The sequence below is a fragment of the Colossoma macropomum genome, unplaced genomic scaffold, assembly GCF_904425465.1.
Source record: "Colossoma macropomum unplaced genomic scaffold, Colossoma_macropomum, whole genome shotgun sequence".
NCBI lineage: Eukaryota > Metazoa > Chordata > Actinopteri > Characiformes > Serrasalmidae > Colossoma > Colossoma macropomum.
In genome coordinates this window covers 21,193,055-21,199,054 of record NW_023494802.1, presented here as the reverse complement: position 1 = coordinate 21,199,054, position 6,000 = coordinate 21,193,055, and positions in this window count along the sequence as shown.

The following is a 6,000-nucleotide window of genomic DNA, read 5'->3' as shown; positions in this document are numbered from 1 at the left end:
TTGGGGTTATAAGTAGTGAAGTAAAAAAATGTGTTTTCTGAATATTTTATTATATATATACAATATTTTAACTGTAATCAGGTTTCATATGGAAGTACTGTAAAGTACTGCCGTTTAAAAATATTTTTAAAAATTCAAAAACTGCACCAGCATACTAAAGTAGAGAAACTAAAGTCCATGTAATCTTATTAGAGGAGATTAGAAATGAGACGTTTAGAGAGAACATGAACGCAGTTCGGCCACCCTGAGTACTCACACAGTCACGATCCTGAGCAGCTCGGGAAAGTAGAGAGGCAGGTTTTGTTTCTGCAGAGTTTTTTTTCACGATACTCCAGCAGCATCAGATACTCGTCCTTTCAAAACAAAGACAGACAAACTGTCACATTCATGTATGTTAAAATATTCAGCATGTGCCAAATACAACCTGACTCAAACAACAAAGAGCAGAAGGATTCGGGGGAAACTGTGGTCACATCTGGTCAGGCAAAATGAGTTCAAAGTGCTCGGGAAGTGTGAACTGGATTGTGAAACAGCCGAGTCTTAGACAACTGTCTCATTGTATGTGGAGTTATTCAGTCTGTCAGTGACGCACAGAGGAAAGAAGATAGAGGGCAATCATATGCTTGGCCTCCTCTTTCTCCATATTGTCCTCCACAGGCCTTCTTTCGTTCACTGTCTCAGCCCTGAGGCATTTCTCTTCACAGTGAGGCCCTCGTCACTGCGCACTCCCACCTCTCTCAGAATGCTCTGGGTGTTGCCGTGGTCTTCGCATAGCTTGGCATAAGTAATACATGCTGGTGGCAGCTGTGCATTTGACTCAGCGCTACCCTTGTGGGGTGTGTGTTCACTTGCAACACTATGAAAAGCTAAACAAAGCCTGTATTTACAATCTGGCCAAATCTAAATGAACAGTAATACTTTTCTGTTTCCAAAGTTAGGAAATAAATCAAATTGGCACATTTTCTTTGTACCCCAAAACATTGTCAGCCAAGACACGTTTGGTCTCCAAAGTTTGTTTCTTTAGTTTTAGTTTAGTGTTGCCAGATTGGGTGGTTTCCTGCCAAATTGGTTAGATTTAAGGGTGGAAAAGATGGGAAAAAGTGTTGGGAAAGTTTGGGATGGTTTGTCATGATTTTGCCAGATTTTTAAAAAAAGAATGCACATTTAATAAACTGCACAAGCCTACAGGCCTAAACAGAATGAAATGTGACCCACAGTGAATAACCATTGAAATCTACCTTTAACTGGACCCAGCTTGACAAAAGTAGCAGTAGAAAGTAGAGAATCATTTAAACAACCAGGTTTTATTCGAAAGCACTGCAAACTACTGCCATTAAAAAGTATTCTGAAAGACGGAAAAACTGGAACAGCATGCTAAAGTGCATAAACTAAAGTCCACACAATCTTATTAGAGGAGATTAGAAATGAGAAACTGGAAGAAGTTGGAAACTGGAACTTGGAAAGGCCTGTGACCTGTTTGGCCTGGACTATAAAGGTGGGCAGATTTAAAACCAGCTACTGGAAATAGTTATGCTTTCTCTTTGCCTGCAACGTATTTGCCTTCCTGACTGTGTAGGATCATGGGTCCTATCACATGCATTCTAAAAAATAAATCTTAAAAAATCTAAAACCTATGATTATGTGGAACAAAAATGTGATGAGAGTAAGATACATATATAAATCAAACAGTTTAAATGTCTGATTATTTTAATTAAATGATTTAGTTTCTTTAACCATGTGTTTCTCAGATTTTCTTTGAAAGGGAGTTTTAAAAATGATGTAAAAAACGTACATATCAGGCAATCTGGCAACCTTGCTCTGGAGCTCTAACACTATGAAAGTTGATACTCCATTAATTAGTACTGCACAAATCATCACACACTCACCTCAAACAAGTGTGAGGTTGTTAATAATATCTATGTGTTTGTGGTTTCTGACACTGTACTTACTGTTATCTATAAAAATGGACAAAAGTACACCACTTAGCTGAAACAGTAAAAGCAGCCATCCTGAAGCCTGAATTTCATCCATTTTTGTATGATGATTTAGCCATGCAGTCTGTATGACGGTAATTTGTGAAGTACAGGCTTCCATCACTAGTTAGCTGCACTAGCCTCATAGCTTCAGTGCAAAACTAAAGAACTTCACACGCAAACATGTCTCGGATAATCTACTATATTCGAGATGAGGGGCAAACTGTCTACGTTTGATTTTCTGCTGAACTTCCAAGTGCATAGAGAGCTTTTCAGGTCATAAAACAGTGTGGATGAGTAGAAACGTAACTGGACACTCACCCAGTCCACTGTCCCATCACAGTTTGTGTCCACCTTTATGAATATAACGTGCAGAGGCCGTATTACAGAAACTTCCTATCTTCTTGTCTTAAGATCTGACAGGTCAAGATAAGATTTTTCACAGATTCGTATTGCAGAAGCAAATCTAATCTTAATTTAAGAATCTCATCTGATCTTACAGCATCTTTTCTCATCTCAATTTAGGAAATCTTAACTTTCTTGACTGAAGTCGACAATCAACTGTCATGTCTGTTTCCTAGCAACCGACCCTACGTGCACAGCAGAAACGTAAACACGTAATCAAGTTAGTTAGTCAGACAGCTAACGTTAGCTACCGATACTGATGTAAATAAGGTCAAATAAAACTGAAGCGCGGTAAACTAAGAGTTAATAATATTGTGAGAGCGCCCCCTGCTGTTTATCAGAGCGTCACTGGCTCCAGTTTCAGTCTCCATTTCCCAAACGCTTTAGCCGAGCGCGCTAACGTTACTCCTCCTAATAAAGAGAAGAAAAAAAACGCTGGAGAAAAAAAAACGCTGATAAAGAAAACTCACAAGTCAAAGCTCCGTTTTCAGTGTAGATAAATGTGGCGTCATCATGCTGGTTATAGTGAACTGGGCTGCATAAAACAATAGAAACAGACGATTAAAACAGAAGGTAAGACACTCTGGGGTTTAAATTAAAGTTAAGTCAATATTTAGGATATTTTGGCAACTTAGGATGTTTCTGTAAAACCATTTTCTTATCTGGAAATAAGAGAAGATTACAGACTTAAGGACTGTTGTTCTGTAATGGCTTCTGTCCGAACTTCAGGCTTAGAGAAAGTTACCACGACAATAAAGCAGATATGATCTCAGACTTAAGAATTTTCTGTAATATGGCCCGAGGTCCTCATCCTCAGCATCTCCAATGATCTTCTTCATGGCCTCCTTGAACTCCTCCATATCCAGCCCTGTGAAAAAGAGAGATGGAAAGAAAGAAACAGGGATTCCAGACATTAAAAATACAGAGCTATAATAAAAACACAGATTCTTTAGATTTAGGGTGAGTCTTTCTGTACCATCTGTAAGTGTACAGTAAAGCTAAAGGCAACTCAGGGTACTGGGGCAATGGACAACAGTAGAATAGGACTCCACGAGGAGTCGCAAACCAGTGTAAAATCAATTATGATAAAGATAAACCAGGAGTCACGACCCAAATGTTATGAAGAGCCATTTTGTTCTTTCGATACAAATTAAACCACCTTGGGAGCCACAACGTTTTATGTCCATTTTACCATCTTGGCTGTAAATCTGTTTCAGTGTGTGCTGATGTTCCAGTATAGGCTAACAAATTTAATCTCAACGAAAATACAGACTTACTTTGCTCTGCTTTAAGCTTCGGCTCAGCTATAGCCACTTTTCTCGCATCTCCAGCAGGAAACTTCTCCTCAAAAGTAGAACAGTTTCTTGTAAAATGTCTCTCAATGTTCAACTTTTTATAAGGCTGAAGTCGCTTCTCATTCAAATTTTCCCGTTCCACCTTCAATGGTGCCTGAGGCACCACCCAGATTACTGTCCTGCATACAAGCTCTAACTAGTTTTTAATCTCCTCAAACAGATTTTAGATGCACAGAGACTTTTATTTCAGAAAATGAACAAAGACAAATATTATGAACAACTAAGAGAACAAAATCATGACTAGGCCTGATATAAAATGATTTTATAGAAAACGTTGCTGCTGACCCTGAGCTGGATTATAATTATTTACTAAACTAATTTACAAAGTATAAATAAAGAAAGGGAGGAAGGAAAAATCAGTAAATTGGACTGTGAGTGGAAAATGAGCGAAGATAAGTGGAATTTTGTCTGATACTCTGCGTAATCACCAGACAGTTACAGGCCGATTTACAAGCCAACATATTAATTTAAATCAACGTACTTAGAAATAATACCTCAACATAAACACTGGTAACGTTTTGGAAAAACACATTACGCACTTCATCTTGCCAAAACTGTAAATGACAGATATACTGGGCTGGTAGTTCAACATAATTCCATCATATTTGCTGTTATACACAAAGCGTGTGGGTTTTTTTGTTTGTTTGTGTGAAGTTAGCGCTACTCACACTCGTACAGAGCCGCCTCCTGTGATAGTTGTGTGCTGTGGTCGCCTATAGACCACTGTAGTGCGTCATTCTGTAGTCCTCGTTATGCCCATATTAGGAGCTCCGGGTCTGAGCTCCATGTCTCTATGGGCTAGAATGAATAGGGTTTTCGAAAAATAGCCTCTAGCGCCCCCTGTGTTAAATAAACATGTTCAGAACCCGATCCGGTTTGTCATGTGAACATTCTTCTCTCGAACACCACTGGATCCTCTGAATTACGAGGCTGTTAAAGAGCTATAATGCTAATATTGCTACATGCGAGCTAAAGCTACTGCGCATCAATTTGACGTCACTAAGCTACACTAAACTAAGGCGGGCTGTGGCGCTGCTCTGACCAGCTGTGCTACCTTATCGAAATGTTCTACTGTAGCGCATAATTATAGGTTTACCTGTAAATAAACCTCTGGGTGGGATATTTTGAGGCTAAAACTCCCTATCAAAAATACTCCCCGTGTTAAACTACGGGGCTGAATTTAGCTTCTTTTCTCGCAGCTTCTTGATTGAATGCTCCCGTTCCACCTTAAATGGTGTAGCAGCTGTGACTGGCTGTCACAAACATCAGCAAACGAGACAAAAGACTGACCTGTCGGTTCTGTGAAACAGCAAAAATAAGTTAGTGTTACTCTGTTAAGCGTTAATAGTGAAACCTCCTCATATCAGGCCTTTCAACCCTCCATGAAGCTGAGTCAGCTTCTTTTTCTCCGGCTGCTTGTTTGAATTTTCCCGTTCCACCTTAAATGGCGCAGCAGTTCAGAACGCGAAAAGTCAAACAAAAAGCTGGCGAATGTCCTCAGAAAAATGTTCCCAGTATTAAAATAATAATGAGGATATTCTGAGAGCCTAAATCAGTTTATCAGGGTGAGCAGTGATATTAAGCTGAGTCTGTACTGGATCAGCCCGAGTTCAGGTTCGTTTGTAGATCTTTTCAAATCAAGCTAAAAGGAGAGATCTGTGGTGTTTCAGTGAGAATCAGGTGAAGAACAGAGAACTGATTTTGTTCTGACTTCTTTTCAGCTGCCCTCAGTCTGAACATGGAAATGTACACCGACAAAGCCTGATTAAGGAGGCCGCCAGTCTAATGACGTGAATTCAGAGCGCAGTAGCTTTAGCTCACATGTAGCAATATTCATATTTCAACTCTTTACGACCTCGTAATTCAGAGGATCCAGTGGTGTTCGAGAGAAGAATGTTCACAGGACAGAACGGATCGGGTTCTGAACATGTTTATTTAACACAGGGGGCGCTAGAGGCGATTTTTCGAAAACCGTATTCATTCTGGGCATAGAGAAATGGAGCTCAGACCCGGAGTTCCTAAGTGCATAAGAGCACAGCGACTACAGAATGACGACACGACTACAGCGGTCTATAAGAGCGTGTTTGATTCTTTATGATGTCTTATACAACAGTTAGTTCCAGCCACGCAAGCTGATTGGTTGAGAAGCGTTCTAACCATAGATACACACACCTGGATGCCGCGTTGTCCGTTATTCTCTATCTGAGGCGATACGTCTGCGCGTCCGCCATGTTGGAGCGGTCAAGATCCGCTTGTGAACAGATTCA